This window comes from Typopeltis vanoorti, chromosome 4 (genome assembly GCF_054136105.1).
Source record: "Typopeltis vanoorti isolate ZY-2024b chromosome 4, IOZ_Tvanoo_1.0, whole genome shotgun sequence".
In the NCBI taxonomy this organism is placed as follows: Eukaryota; Metazoa; Arthropoda; class Arachnida; order Uropygi; family Thelyphonidae; genus Typopeltis; species Typopeltis vanoorti.
Window position 1 is genome coordinate 110753249 of NC_143552.1, and position 17445 is coordinate 110770693.

At 35.1% G+C, this 17445-nt stretch overlaps 1 protein-coding gene across 4 annotated transcripts in view; it reads left to right on the forward strand.

The window, feature by feature from the left end:
* Positions 1 to 17445, forward strand: part of RapGAP1 (Rap GTPase activating protein 1) — a 457436-nt gene that overhangs the window by 300517 nt on the left and 139474 nt on the right. The gene's annotated exons all lie outside the window — the stretch shown is intronic.

Consider the following 17445-nt stretch of genomic DNA (forward strand, 5'->3'; position numbering starts at 1 on the left):
ACATCTAGGAGAATGGAGCTAGCTGAGGAATTAGATAAGTACCAGATCGATATAATAGGGGTGACTGAAACAAAAAAGACAAATTATTATAATTATGGCTATTATAGTCTGTTTTTGTTTAAAACAGACAAAGACAAAAAACTGGTGAGATCTTTCTGAGCAATAAATACAAAATGTTATATTCAGGCAATGACAATCAAGGAAAAGAAGGAGTAGCCATAGTATTCAATACAAAATACGAGGCTAATCGTCTTAAATGGCAGTCAGTCTCAAGTAGAGTAATGTGGGCAAATATGAGAATGGGGAACTGGACAATGAGAGTTATTTGCCTATTGTCCCACAGAAGGTTCTACTAAGGTAGAAGTGGAGGAATTTTTTGAAGCTTTAGAAAAAGCAACTGCAATGAAAAAGGAAAAGTTGGTCCTTGTTGGGGATCTAAATAGCAGAGTAGGAAATGATTGTGAGACATACAAAAATATTTTGGGAAAATTTGGAGAAAAGAGCAAAGCTAATAATAATGGCAAATACCTGTTGGATTTCTGCTCAGGACATGGACTGGTTATTACCAACACCATTTTCCAACATAAAAATGTGCACAAATTCACATGAAGAGAAGAGGCAAGGAATAAAAAAAGTCTCATTGACTATGTTATTGTTGATAGTGATGTTTTCTCCCTGGTGCAGGACACCAGAGTGTACAGAGGATTTGAAATTGGAAGTGATCACTATTTAGTCTTGAGCAGGATAAAATTGAATTTCATATTGAAAAAGAATAACATGTAAGAAAGTTTTAAAGCAAATAAAAGTTGAGCAGCTCTCAGATGTGAACTGTAGACTAAAATACACAAAGATTATTGAAGAAAATATGAAACAGTTTGAGAACAGGAACCAAACCTTGGAGATTCAGTGGCAAGCCTTGAAGAAAGCCCTGATTGATTCAGCTAGAGAGGCATGTGGTGAAGTTGTCTGCAAGGATAGAAAAATTAGAACTCCATGGTGGACACAGGAAGTTAAAGAGGCAGTGAAGGAAAAGAAGAAAACATATCAAAAGTTCCAGGCAAATAAGTCAGCTTGTGCTCTTAAAGAAAACAGAGATAAATGTAAGCATGCTAAACACTGTGTAAAACTAGCTAAACAAAAGTCATGGGAGGACTTTGGCAAGAATATAGAAAATAAATATCAAGAAGGTGGCAAAATATTCTAGAGGTTGTTGAAGAAGCTTAGGAATGGAGGAAAGAGTGCTGTAAAAGTAGTTAGAGATGATAAAGGTGACATGAAAATGGGAGAAAAAGATATCCTTGAAGTATGGGGTAATTACTTTGAAAAACTAAATGAAACAAGCAGTGATGACAGCACAGTGGTAAAAAACACTGACCAGGCATGCAGTCAGGAATACATGTCCATACTTGAAGTAGAAAAAGCCATCAAAGGCTTGAAATGTGGAAAGGCAGCAGGAGTAGATGATATTCGACCAGAAATGCTGAAGTATGGTGGTATAAAAGTCTTACAGTGACTGCACTCATAGTTCAGAAAGCCTGGACAGAGGAACGAATTCTCGATGATTGGAGTAGAGTTCTCATAGTAAACATATAAAAAAAAAAAAAGGTTAAGAAAACTGAATGAGAATTACAGAGGTATTTCCCAACTGAGTGGTCTGTAAGATTTATGCAAGTATACTTCAGAAACGGTTGAAGAATTGTGGAAGAAAAGCTTGGTGAAGAACAGGCTGGATTCAGGCCAAATAGAGGCTGTCAGGATCAGATCTTCACTTTACGACAAATAGGCGAGAAAGCATGGGAATATAACAAAGATCTGTATTTAAGTTTTGTCGATTTGGAAAAGGCATATGACAAGGTGCCAAGAGAGAAGCTATTTCAATACGCTACAGTCATATGGTGTCAGTGGGGCATTATATCAAGCAATACTTAGTCTTTATTTGAGTTGTACGTCAGCAGTTAGAATTGAAGGAAGTACAGGAAGATGGTTTAATGTTAAATCTGGTGTGAGACAGGGATGTACGTTATTCCCCCTCTGTTATTCATTATCTATATGGATCACATTATGAATGAAGTGGTACTAAACACGATATCAAAATTGGAGATGTTAATGTCAACTCTTTGCTTTTTGCAGATGATATTATACTTCTACATAAATCTGCTACAAGTGTGCAAGATTCTCTGACTAAATTGAATAACTGTTGTGATAGATATGGTATGAAGGTCAGCAATAAAAAGACAAAGACAATGAAAATAGGCAGAATCATTGAAAATGTCAACTGTGTTGTGAAATCTAGAACCTGTGGAACAAGTAAAACATTTCAGCTATTTAGGCACGATTTTTACTGAAGATGGTAAATTAAATATGGAAGTAGACAACAGAATCAGCAGCTGGTATAGTGGGAAGTCAATTGAATAAATTCATATGGAATAAGAGAGAAATTAGTCAGAACACTAAATTAGCTGTATACAAGACAGTGTTCAAACCAGTTTTAACTTATGGATCTGAGAGCTGGGTCAGAAGTAAAACACTTGACCAAAGACTAGAGACCGCAGATATGAGAGTCCTGAGAAAGATTATAGGAGTGAACAGATGGCATCAATGGTAATATCATATTAATAATGAGGAAATTAGGAAAGAAATTGACATTGTCAGCATCCAGGAATGCGTTATCAGAGCTAATCTCAGGTGGTATGGTCACCTAAACAGAATGGCTGAGGAAAGATTAGCAAAATAAGTGTTTTCTGCTAGGTTGGCAGGAAAACGACCCAGAGGAAGACCAAGATATAGGTGGATTGATAGTGTACAAAGTGCCTTAGATGATAGAAATATAAGATCTGATAATGTTGGAGTCTTGACCAGTAACAGACTGATTTGGAGAAAAAAATTGCAGATAGGAAGTTAGTAATGATGTAATTTTTTTCATGTAGTACTATCATATCCTGTACACCTCTTGATGGTACATGGCAGGAATTTGATGTCTTTCCTAAAGCAGGATTTTCCCACCACTGTGGGGGGGAGAGATAAATCAACAGCTTGATGGCAAACTTATCTCCTTTGTTTTGTTTTTTCCCTTGGAATAGGCTGAATATGGTTTTGCTTCTTATTGGATTAGATACTAGCATATCTGCAGCACAGAAATAAAATTAGATATTGTCAAGTCCAGAAGAAATTTTGGTGCCTAGGTAATTTGAGATTCTTCTGATGTTTATCTCGCAAATGACCACACAAGATATGCACTGTACCTTTCTGGTTTGGACTTTATTGCTTTGGACACTCATGCAAAAGTTGGAGCAGAAGAATGGTGTCGGGGGGGGGGGTTCAGCTTTATCTTTGTGTTGTCACAGCAGTGCCAACTGGGTGAAAAATAGGTAACAGCACAGATGAGCAGAAGTCGTACCTGATTGTCTTTGCAAATAACTAGAAGGCATGACTACCATTTGTATTTGATGCTTTCTGAGTCAGATAGGCATGAAATGATATCCTCATTCTTTAGTCCAAATACCAATAACCTTACACCCAATAGGCATTGTTGCCACCAGTGACTTGAAGGATGCTGCAGTGTCTTGTTGAAGCAAAACACTCTTACCTCCCAGTTTTTCTTCATGACAATTGCATAATAATCACCTGGGTAGATTGACTCTTTTTCCAAGTAGTCAACCACCAACTTCCTCTGCATTCCAGAAAACTGTTGTCATCTTTCTAGTTCATGTGTACATAGCCTTTTTTTTAGTGTAGGTACATTGATGTTTCTATTTAAATTGTTTTTTAGATTCTGACTGGTAATAAATCCAGTTATTTATGACTCCCTCATTCATGTTGTCACTGAATGTAATCTCGTGTATTTCATTTCTTCATTCAGCAATCTTTGTACCTGACTTGAGGAGAGATAACCATGTACATATTCAGCATGTGACTAGATTGATTTGGCTGAGAAATACCTAGAATACTTGAAATACACTTGGTGATCACTTGCTTTCTGACTTTATTAAGATATAAATGTACTTCATCCATCATTTTTTTTTATTTTTTTTTTAAGATTTGACAAATGGCTAGAGCAAGGATTGCCTTCATGTAATCTGCCTAGTGTTGCAGAAGATAAATGATGGCATAGATGACTGCTATTTTTGGACTATCAGCTCACTTAATCACTTTCAGGACCTTACCTAGTCGACTTTTAAAAGCATTTCCACTGCTCAGCAGTTGACTTGTAATCCCCTTCTTCATTGTGAATGGTCATCCCAGGAGCCTTCTTGTAACCCTCTAGTTTGAATCATCTCCACAATCTCTTCTCCATGAAAGTTGAGGCTGTTCTTTCTTCCTGATGGTAACTATTCATCACTCTCTTATGCTACCCAGGAATGGTGGCATAAGAGAGTTGAACATGCCCATATCACTGAAATGATCGATACCTAAAGTATTCCATCACATTTTCTCGCAAATTCACTTTCTCCATAATGAGTAATAATTACCTTCTGAACTCTTTGAAGGTGAGAATACACATTTTTCCATAAGCCACCTATCTTCACAACTTTTTCATGACTTGTAGAAAGTAATTTCTGTTCTTATATATATTTTTTATGATTCTGTCTCATGAATGGTTTAAACCTATAGTACATTAGTACTATGAAAATAGGCTAAAGTTTATTATTTTATTTCATGCATATATAATCAAAAGATATTATTGTAAATGAAGTGTCAAATCTTCCTCCAGTTTGGTGATAACCATGAAGTGGTTACTTGGATGGTGGACAGCCATATTAGGAATTTTGTGAGAAAGGGTTATGGAACTGTAAGGTGGGTGATTATGATACCCAGGAGGTTGCTTGTAGCGATGTTATGGAATGAGGAATTCAGTGCTGCTTGGTCCCTACTCAGGAACTATATGCCAGAGGCAATAACTGAGCATATTCCAAAGATCAGGAGATTAAATAAGGTAGGTGTAAAATGGATGACTGCAGAGGAGACAGCACAAGATGAGTGGCAGTAATCAGTTACGTGAGGTGCACAAAGAGTAAGCAACGAAGGTGACTCACTTGGTAACACTAGTGAAAGTGCAGTATAAACAGCGGTTAGCAAATGAAGCTAAAAGAAATCCTAGGGAATTTTTTTTGATATGTGGCCAGTAGAAGGAAGAATGATTAGGGGAGGATGATGTTGGTCAGTGATAATGTGATAAACACTGAGGAGGATATATTAGAGATGTTAAATGAGCAGTTCATTAAAATATTCCATCCTTGTGATTGTAGCATAATGCAGAATTTGATGAGAGCAATGAAAATGAGGGAAGAACCACTGATGGTGAGTGATCAGGAGGTATATGAGGAATTTGAGTAAACTTGATGTCAACAAGGCCATGGGACTTGATGGTATATCGCCACCAGTGGCGTCATGTGCACATTTCGGTTGGGTGTGTGTCGTGTGGGTTATGCAACCCGTGCTACAAATTTCACGTCAATTTGACCATATGCATGGCCATGTGTCCGCAGAAAATTTTCCAGGGGGGAGGGGGGGGGGGGCAAGGCTTGGAGACAAATAATTACATCAGTAAATTTTTATAATTGATTTAATTAAATAATTACATCAATAAACAACTTTTAGCTTTTTTTTTTTTTTTTGATGTAATTATTTGTCGATGTAAACTATAAATACAGGGTATCCCTTGCTTAACGTGGTATTTGATTAACGCGATGAAATTAATTGTGACAATCCCTTGATATGTGCGGCAAGAGTTTTGATTGATGTGCTTTTAACCTTGTGGAGCTTGCAGCTGATCTGACAGATACATGCAAAATGCTTAATATAAATATTCTTACACAATTCAGCGTATTAATTAAAAGAAACACGTATTAACCACAGTGAAAATTATTTCACTGTGGTTAATAGTTTTAGGTTCATAATTTTAGAAAGACGTTCTGAGATGCCCTTAACGTAAGGTATGGGATTCCTATGGACTTCTTCCTGTCTGGTTTGATGTGTAGAGAAGTGACTACTGATGATTTTTTGAGTTGTTTTAGGATTATATCCATTTAGAATGGCTGTATTTTTGAGTATAAGTAAGTATTTTGATTGTAAGTATTACGATCTTGAAGAAGTAAATTCATTTTACGGTCATATGAATTGGTATCAAGAACCACAGTGGTTCTTCGAGATCGTAAGTTCCAGATCACTTTCCTTAGTATTTTCCATAATGTGAAGCACATATCCTAGTGGACATGAATGATAAATAAGACTTTGGCTCTCTATTTCATAATATACATGATGGTTTATTTATTTTCAGTTTCAATCTAGAAATTATTGAACAAAGAATTGAAAAAAAAACAACAACTAAACCATACTATACTGACATCGGAGGTTGCGGTATCTCTCAGATACAATTTACTGTTAAATATCACAAACTTTTGTTACATTTATACTTCTTTCCTTAATTGTTTTATGTGTGTTATTGTTTTTACTTTTAATTGTTATTATTATTATTGAATATCCCTATTACTTGATATAAATTCTCACGCATGCTTTCACCCTTTTTGTTCTATGGCCACTACTTAAATTGCTTGTGTGTGCAAAACTTGGTAGACAAAGAAATTGCCCACCGGATAGAGCCAAATTTCTTTGATACAAATCTGGAATTAACTGTGTGTCAGAATTCGAAAAATTTGTTTGTTAAAGCTGTGGCATCTAAATCCTTAGACAAGAGAATCTTCATTGTCAGGGAGTTAACACTCAGAATGACACACTATTCGATAATCAAGCAATTAAATTTCCCTAATACAAAAACCTCATATATTTTTTCTCTTACTGCAGTCGTAGCCATCCCAAAATTTTAACTCGCACTGGTTCTATTTTTATGAGTGGTGCATTGAGTTCACAGATCAGGCAATTTGTTAGGTAAGAAAAAGAAAGGTTTATCATCATCATCATCATCATCAAATTCTTGCTATGTACCCTCAAGGGGTGTACAAGATATGATAGTACTACATGAAAAATTTACATCATTATTAATTTCCTATCTACAATTTTCCTCCAAACCAGTCTGTTACTTGTCAAGACTCCAACATTATCAGATCTTATATTTCTATCGTCTAAGCCACTTTGTACCGTATCAATCCACCTATATCTTGGTCTTCCTCTGGGTCGTTTTGCTGCCAACCTGGCAGAGAACACTTGTTTTGCTAATCTTTCTTCGCCCATTCTGTTTAAGTGACCATACCACCTGAGATTAGCTCTGCTAACGCATTCCTGGATGCTGACAATGTCAAGTTCTTTCCTAATATCCTCATTTTTAATATGATATTGCCATTGATGCTATCTGTTCACGCCTATAATCTTTCTCAGGACTCTCATATCTGTGGTCTCTAGTCTTTGGTCAAGTATTTTACTTCTGACCCATCTCTCAGATCCATAAGTTAAAACTGGTTTGAACACTGTCTTGTATACAGCTAATTTAGTGTTCTGACTAATTTCTCTCTTATTCCATATGAATTTATTCAATTGACTTCCCACCACACCAGCTTTGCTGATTCTGTTGTCTATTTCTATATTTAATTTTCCATCTTCAGTAAAAATCGTGTCTAAATAGCTAAAATGTTTTACTTGTTCCACAGGTTCTCCATTCACAACCCAGTTGACATTTTCAATAATTCTGCCTATTTTCATTGTCTTTGTCTTTTTATTGCTGACCTTCATACCATATCTATTACAACAGCTATTCAATTTAGTCAGAGAATCTTGCAGACTTGTAGCAGATTTATTTAGAAGTATAACATCATCTGCATAAAGCAAAGAGCTGACATTAACATCTCCAATTTTGATATTATGTTTAATACCACTTTCCTTCATAATGTGATCCATATAGATAATGAATAACAGAGGGGATAATGTACATCCTTGCCTCACACCAGATTTAACATTAAACCATCTTCCTGTACTTCCTTCAATTCTAACTGCTGACATACAACTCAAATAAAGACTAAGTATTGCTTGATATAATGTCCCATTGACAGCAGATAACTGTAGCGTATTGAATAGCTTCTCTCTTGGCACCTTGTTATATGCCTTTTCCAGATCTACAAAACTTAAATACAGATCTTTGTTATATTCCCATGCTTTCTCAACTATTTGTCGTAAAGTGAAGATCTGATCTTGACAGCCTCTGTTTGGCCTGAATCCAGCTTGTTCCTCACCAAGCTTTTCTTCCACAATTCATCTCAACCGTTTCGCAAGTATACTTGCATAGATCTTGCCAGGAACACTCAGTAGGGAAATACCTTTGTAATTCTCACATGCAGTTTTATTTCCCTTTTTATATATGGGTACTATGAGAGCTCTACTCCAATCATCGGGAATTCGTCCCTCTGTCCAGGCCCTCTGAACTATGCAGTGCAACCACTGTAAGATTCTCACACCACCATACTTCAGCATTTCTGGTCGAATATCATCTACTCCTGCTGCCTTTCCACATTTCAAGCCTTTGATAGCTTTTTCTACTTCAAGTATGGATATGTATTCCTGACTGCATGCCTGGTCAGTGTTTTTTACCATTGTGCTGTCATCACTGCTTGTTTCATTTAGAAGTTTTTCAAAGTAATTACTCCTTACTTCAAGGATATCTTTTTCTTCCGTTTTCATGTCACCTTTATCATCTCTAACTCCTTTTACAGCACTCTTTTCTCCATTCCTAAGCTTCTTCAACAACCTCCAGAATATTTTGCCACCTTCTTGATATTTATTTTCTATATTCTTGCCAAAGTCCTCCCATGACTTTTGTTTAGCTAGTTTTACACAGTGTTTAGCATTCTTGCATTTGTCTCTATATTCTCTAAGAGCACAAGCTGACTTATTTGACAGGAACTTTTGATATGCTTTCTTCTTTTCCTTCACTGCCTCTTTAACTTCCTGTGTCCACCAAGGAGTTCGGATTTTTTTATCCTTACAGACAACCTCACCACATGCCTCTCTGGCAGAATCAATCAATGTTTTCTTCAGAGTTTGCCACTGAATCTCTAAGGTTTGATTCCTGTTCTCAAACCTCTTTCATTTTTTCTTCAATAATCTTTGTGTATTTTAGTCTACAGTTCACATCTGAGAGCTGCTCAACTTTTATTTGCTTTAAAACTTTCTTACATGTTATTCTTTTCAATATGAAATTCAATTTTATCCTGCTCAAGACTAAATAGTGATCACTTCCAATTTCAAATCTTCTGTACACTCTGGTGTCCTGCACCAGGGAGAAAACATCACTATCAACAATAACATAGTCAATGAGACTTTTCTTATTCCTTGTCTCTTCTCTCCATGTGAATTTGTGCACATTTTTATGTTGGAACATTGTGTTAGTAATAACCAGTCCATGTCCTGAGCAGAAATCCAACAGGTATTTGCCATTATTATTAGCTTTGCTCTTTTCTCCAAATTTTCCCAAAATATTTTTGTATGTCTCACAATCATTTCCTACTCTGCTATTTAGATCCCCAACAAGGACCAACTTTACTTTTTTCATTGTGTCAGTGGGTTTTTCTGAAGCCTCAAAAAATTTCTCCACTTCTACCTTAGTAGAACCTTCTGTGGGACCATAGGCACAAATAAGTATCATTGTCCAGTTCCCCATTCTCATATTTGCCCACATTACTCTACTTGAGACTGACTGCCATTCAAGAAGATTATCCTCATATTTTGTGTTGAATACTATGGCTACTCCTTCTTTTCCTTGATTGTCATTGCCTGAATATAACATTTTGTATTTATTGTTCAGAAAGATCTCACCAGTTTTGGTCTTTTTTGTTTCAGTCACCCCCGATTATGTCGATCTGGTACTTATCTAATTCCTCAGCTAGCTCCATTTCTTTGCCATTCAGGCTTCTTACGTTGATAGTACCAATCTTTAACTCTGGTGATGTTGAGTTGGGGTTTGTTTTCAGATTTGTTCATTAGAAAGGTTTATTCATTACTCTAATACGATATACAATTATTAAGATCATTTAAAAAAACTGAATCTCTCCTACAAATTGAAAGTTGATTAACCGGACATAACCTTATTACTCATAATCTTAAACAATGTGAGACAATTTCTACAACTAGTTAAACTTCTAACTTCATCCTATTCAACTAACATTCCTGTACAAGCATTAATCTCACTCTAGATTCAAGAACTATCAGGCTATACCTTACTTTAGCAATTCAATACCACACTGTACATGAATTCTTACTCAGCTAAGACAATCTACTAGTTGATTAGATACTAAAGTCCTGTTTCATTTTTGTAAGTCCAATCACTGAGCATATCTGCACATTATTGCACACTGTTTCTTGCATACAAAGGAATTGACAAGTTTCTACATTACCGAGCATCAGGATCTCTCTTGCATTTTTCTCTCGATCTTCCGTAAAATAAAATTCACACGGCTTGTTACCCTCTCTTACAGTCGGCTGTCTTCAAGTAGGACAAACTAGTAATTACGATCAGGAATCACCTTTTCCGATGTGGGTGAAGCTGCTCTACCTGATTCGGTCCATGTGGTTCAGCATGTTGATCGGTTTGTGCTGGCTTGTCCGCTGTACCGATGATTATGTCCGCACTGGATTGCTATCTGGCTGCATAGCTGCGACTGGACGTCGTTCTTTTTGACCGCTTTCAAGCACCTTCTCCTGGAATGACTGGAACAGGAATCCCAAACAAAAGGGAAAAGCCTTGAGTTGGCATCGCCAAGCTCTATATATCCTTGCTGAGCTGTTCTCCCTACTACGTCACTCTTTTCTAGCCGCCACCCAAAATTCTTGCACCTGGTACTGGTCTCTCCTTGTTGTGTTCTCCACGCATGCAACTTGGACCTTGCGTACAACTGCCTGGGGTCATTTCTTTAAGCCGATTATCTCGTTGTATACTTAGATCTAACTCTCTCATGTTAACATAACTTTCACTAAATTTCAACTCTTATCAGATTTACAAGAACACTTAGCATTATATTACATAGGAGAATTTACAATTAAATGACTCTTTCGATATTTCTTATCAACCATTTCACTTACACCTATATACAAGCATTTTCTCTATGAATTTTTGTACCCGTTAAATCTGAATGAAAGATTTTACAATATAATAAACCTTTCATTCAAGATTTAACACCTTAACATAACATGTGTTAAACCAAACTGACAGCAAAAAACAGTGCAGAATATCCCTTGTAACATATGAATGCACAGCTGCTCATGAACTCCAAGCTATACACTGAATTGTATATAGCTGAATACAAAGAATATTTATATTAACCATTTTGCATGTATCTGCTAGATCAGCTGTGAGCTCTGCAGGGTTAAAGGCGAGTTAATCAAAACTCTTGCCGCGTATATCAAGGGATTTGCCGCAATTAATTTTGCCACATTAATCAAATCGCGCGTTAAGCAAAACCTCATTAAGCAATGCATACCTGTAATTAATTTGGAACAGAGGATTCGATGGTAGATTAGTGTGTTGGATTGGATGGCTGTCTGATACATATTCAGCAGGTTGTGTACTAGGTAGTGATATCCCAGAAGAGGAAAGTCACTAGTGAGCCAGGGTTCTGTTTTAGGGCTGTTGTTATTTAATTTGTATGTAAATGACATTGGATGGGGCTTTAATGGTAAATGGTAATATTTGCATATGATGCAAAATTTCTAGACAATTTGAGATCAAGCCTCTTAGCATAAACACATCACAACCATTGTATTCTTAGCTTAAAAAACTAGGATTTCTCTTTTGCTCAAGATGTTACTTCACCCCTGAACAGCTGTTAACTTTATACAAATCACAAATCTGCCCAACTATCGAATACTACTCTCACATATGGGGTGGGAGCCCCTAAAAGCTCCCTCAAAATGGTTGACTCAATGCAGAGGAGAGCAATTAGACTTATTAATGACTCATCTCTTGCCAACTCACTCCCCCAACTTTCACACAGACTTCTAACCAGAAGTCTGTGTGTGGTTTCTGCAATATGTATATTCTACAAATATTTGTTTGGGAAATGTTCATTAATAATTCCCCCACTTAGTACTAAGCTTGTTGGAACACATGCAGCTGCTTCTCAATATCCCTTCACAGTGCACCTTGAAACCCACAGAACAAGTTTCTTCTCCTCTTCCTTCATCCCTGCAACTGCTGTATTGTGGAACAGTCTTTCTCCTGTTGTGTTTCACAAGGAATACAATATACAGTCTATTAAATCAAATGTAAACAAGTTCCTCCTTTCTCAACCAACTACCCATATACAGTATTAATGTACTATAGGTTGATCAACCAACCTCTCACGTATGTGCTCAACATAAAAAAATGACTTCAATAGCCTGCATGAGTGAGTATGTGGGGATATCAGTTTAATGTATCAAAGTATAAATTTTTAAAATTTGGGAAGCAAAGATGAGATGCAGAATATAGAATTGGTGGAGATATCCCAGAGGAGGTGGAACAGATGAAAGATCTGGAAGTGATGGTGGATAGGGACTTTTGTGAATCATTTTGCTAAAATTGTGAGAACAGCAGATTATGGGAATGATGCATAGATTACTGACATATATAAGTAAGGATGTTACAGTTTTTTCTTTGTACAAGGCTCTCATCAGACTGTATATTGATTACTGTGCACAGATTTTGCCTTTGATTTTCAAAAGGATGAGTTGTTGGAGAGGGTTCAGAGATGTTTGACTAAGTTGGTTTTTAGTCACTTGGATGTGAAGTATGAGGACAGATTGAGAGAATGCAAATTGCAGAGCCTTGTGGATAGTAGGTGGGGGGGGGGGGGAGCATAATTGAGACATAAGTTGGTAAGGGTTAATTACCAAATTAATGTGGATGAGATTTTTAAGGAGAGTGCGAGGCATAGATTTTTTGTACGGAGAGCGGTGAGTGATTGGAATGCATTGCCTGAAAGTGTAGTGAGTGCGGAGACAGTGAATGCATTTGTCTAGGTATGATGAGCTGTGCACATGCGTTGGACATCCCATGATGAGTCTCTTGATTCCATGGAGGTCTGATAATATATTTTATGTAATCTGGACACCTTGCTCTAGAGTCTGAACATCACTTTTTTTAAGGCACTTCATGACTCCACTAAGCATGATAATCTCACCCTGATGAAATTCATTTTCCACCTAAAGCCATTAACAAACATGCATGTCCACAGTAGGATCTAGAGAGCACGTATGCTACTCCCTTTGCTAACGAGGCCAATATAATTACTTTGTGATAGTTTTTGTGATTACTTAGTTAAGGACACAGAGAATTTCAAATTTCTAATCACCTCTTCACATTTAAGCTGTGAGCTTTTCATTTCCCTTATGTGTGTTTGTGTGTGTACTTCTATAATATTTCCTTTAATGTTTCTTTTAGTAATGTCTCTGTGGTTGAAAGAATGACAAAACATGTACTCCAATTAGAAAAGAGCTGGGTTCAGTTCTCTTTGCAAGGAATAGTTTATATATGAACTTTTTCAGTTAAAAGTTGGTCTTGTGCATAGCCTGAATATTTTTCCTACAAACTCATCAGAGTTTTTCCTTCCACAAAACAGCAAACTGACCAGAAGGTGTGCATTTAACAGCCAATACTTTATAAAGTTGTGCAGTTCAGACGGTTGATTGTGTAGTGTTGTCCTGCAGATTGACCTCATCATAACTGGGGACTCTTTTGAGTTGTGTAATAATATAATTCTGTTTTGAATTATATTAGATAGACATTAAACAAGTTAATTTTTTTTAAATTACCACTGTTTAACTACAGTAATCTGCTTTTATTTTGTGTCATATTTTTATTTTATTATATTTTTATTTTATCACCACAAGTAAAATAAACGTAACTTAGATAGGGTAGTGGACTCACATTGGGTGATAAAATTTATCTACCACGGGAGGGCAAACAACTTTGCCCATAGTGAGATTTGAACACTATCTATTGGTTGAAGAGCAGAGTTGCTACTCACTTGATCAGCCAGGAGGACAATAAATAATTTATACTACTACTGAGCTTACATCCAAGATCTCTAAAGATTTGCATTCCATGTCAGCAAGGATTAGATGATTATTGGGGTGGGGGGAGATGTTATAATGCCAAAATTTATGCAAAATACTTTCTGTAATCAAGACACTTTTCTTAAAGAGCAGTGTTTCTTGAATATGGAAGGTCAAATTGTAATGAGTCCTGAAATTTTTCCTCCTCTTTATTTGTTACAGCTTGTGTGTAAAGTGTCTTTAGCTTGAATGTTTGGTAATTATTATACTGGCCACATTAGACGGAAATCATTCATTTATTAATGTTTTTTTTTTTAATTGAAATAACATGAAATCACAAACTTTTAGAGAAGACTGTTAATATTTAATGAATTGTCCTATAATATGTGCCATTGTTAATATTTAATGTGTATTATAAATAATATTTCATTTACTAACAATTATTTTTATTTTTGACTCCGAGTGTCCCTATATGTTATTATATTTGCACAAAGAGTTCACTCCAATTGGTGCAATGACTTTAACTCACTTTTTCAGAATCCAGCTAATCATTGACTCAACACCAAGTACAAAATAAACACATTTAATAAAACTTAAAACAACATATATACACTTCTAGTAAAAATACATAACTACAAATACAGATTAAATGGATCCAAGGCCTTATTTAAAAAATACAAACTTACTCTTAAGACAAAACACTTTTTCTTTCACAAATCACAAAAAAATGTTTATAGTCTTTTTCTTTTCCTGTTAAGGCTCTTTTCCAGAAGTTACAAGGTTCTGTACTTCAATTTTAGGATCCCTTTAAAATTCTTTTTTTACTGCCTCACACAAAACAAAATCAAGTTCCTTCCTATTTGAATATATCTTGGCCAGTTTATAAAAACTTAGTTTCAAGATTTCCTTCTTCTTTACTTATTCCTCCTTGAAACATATTATTTCCACTATTCCCTTTTCGGAATACAATATAAAATTTCCTTTTGACTGCCGCACACAAAAATATCAAGTTCCTTCCAACTTGAATATATCTTGGCCAGTTTATAAAAACTTAGTTTCAAGATTTCCCTTTTCTTTACTTATTCCTTCTTGAAACATATTATTTCCACTATTCCTTTTTCGGAATACAATATGAAATTTCCTTTTAACTGCCGCACACAAAAAATCAAGTTCCTCCCAACTTGAATATTCCTCGGCCAGTTTATAAAAACTTAGTTTCAAGATTTCCTTTTTCTTCTGTACTTGTTCCTTCTTGAAACATATTATTTCCACTATTCCTTTTTCGGAATACAATATGAAATTTCCTTTTGACTGCCGCACACAAAAAATCAAGTTCCTCCCAACTTGAATATTCCTCGGCCAGTTTATAAAAACTTAGTTTCAAGATTTCCCTTTTCTTTACTTATTCCTTCTTGAAACATATTATTTCCACTATTCCTTTTTCGGAATACAATATGAAATTTCCTTTTGACTGCCGCACACAAAAAATCAAGTTCCTCCCAACTTGAATATTCCTCGGCCAGTGTTCTAAAAAACTTTCCGAACGCTCTCTTGTTTACCACTGTAACTTGGATACGCAACGCTTTCTTTGTCAGCTGTCAATCAAACATCAAGTTCTCTCCGGGAGCATGCGCACTTCAACAACGTCAGAAACTACGCATTGTAAAAATATGGCTGACTCGCTGTATCCACCAACGCTGAAGAAAGTCTTTCATAAACACAAAATTCAACATTTAAAAATACAACAAACTTTCTTATAAATAATACAAATAATCAATTAAGTAAGTACTTTAATATTTTTACTTCCCTACATATTACTTCTAACATAATATTTTCATAACGAGCACATCACAAGTGCAGACACTGCGTGTATGAAAACAAAAACTAACAAGCAATATTAATACGTAAAAATATTCAGAAATTTTAATATGATTATTTTTACATCAGTTTCATTTTTCTGTGAAAAAATTTTTTTTTTTAAAAAATTTTTTTTTATATTTAACCTACATCTAAACAAACTTTTAATATTTATTTCTAAATCGTTATATTTTAAGTTCTAATCTAATTATCTAATCATTATGTATATCTTCTGAATCACTAGTTTCAGAATCATCTGACACTAGAGATAATTCTGAACTTTCTTCTTCCAAATTAGTATACTTAAAAATTTCATTTTTATACCTTTCAAACACTTCATTTAAACTACTTGAATGATGTCCTAAATCTATAGAATCATCACTATCAGAATCAGTTTCTACAGGTTTTTGTGATTCTATAAGTTTCTGGGATTTCTTATCCTTACTAACTAAATTTGAGGTATCTTTAACTTCCCTTTTCTTATTTAATCCTATATTTATCAACCTATGAAATTCCGCTATACTTTCATCAATATTAGAATCAATTTGATTATCATTATTCCTACATTGTACATCATCTGAAATGTGTGTCTTGGGAATTCTAAAATTTCTTGTATTTTGGTTCACTTTACCAAAATTTAATTTTTTCCTTCGCTGCATATTTGAATTATGAGTATTAAATCTATTCCCTTTCCTATCATTTAACTTTGAATAAGATTCACAATTAGTATTAGGAAAACTACATTCATCCTTCAATATTTTATTCATGTTATCACCTAAAGTAACTAAATTTTTATTTCCCAAAAAGTACCTTTTTAATCTATCAGAATGTACATTTAAAATTTTACTAGGATTATTGACATCTTGAATTCTAAAATTCACAGGAGAAAAATTGTCTAAAATTCTAAATGGACCTAAGGCTTTCTTTCCTAATTTCCCAACTCTTTTAATACTAGATTTATCATCTAACAATACCAAATCACCTGGTACAAAAGATTTATACTTTCTAAAGCGATTTATATATTGTCTAGTTTTCTGAGCACTTAATTTACTTATTTCACCTACTAGTCTATGAGTAGTGGAAAACTTATCTATTACTAATTCTAAATATTCATTTATATCACTGTATCCTGTATTTGGAATAACTGAAACAAGTTCATTAGGAAAAACTGGATCAAAACCATATAATGCAAAAGATGGTTTTTCCTTGATAGCAGAATGAAAAGCAGACCTACATGCAAATAATGTTTGAGAGATATGTGTATCCCAATCATTCATTTTGGTGTTTGCCAACTTTGAAAGTATTTGCTTTATGTTTCTATTTAGTCTTTCACACATACCATTACATTGCGGATGATAAGGTGTTGTAAAAATCTTCTTAACATTAAGAAGATTTGATGTTTGATTGACAGCTGACAAAGAAAGCGTTGCGTATCCAAGTTACAGTGGTAAACAAGAGAGCGTTCGGAAAGTTTTTTAGAACACTGGCCGAGGAATATTCAAGTTGGGAGGAACTTGATTTTTTGTGTGCGGCAGTCAAAAGGAAATTTCATATTGTATTCCGAAAAAGGAATAGTGGAAATAATATGTTTCAAGAAGGAATAAGTAAAGAAAA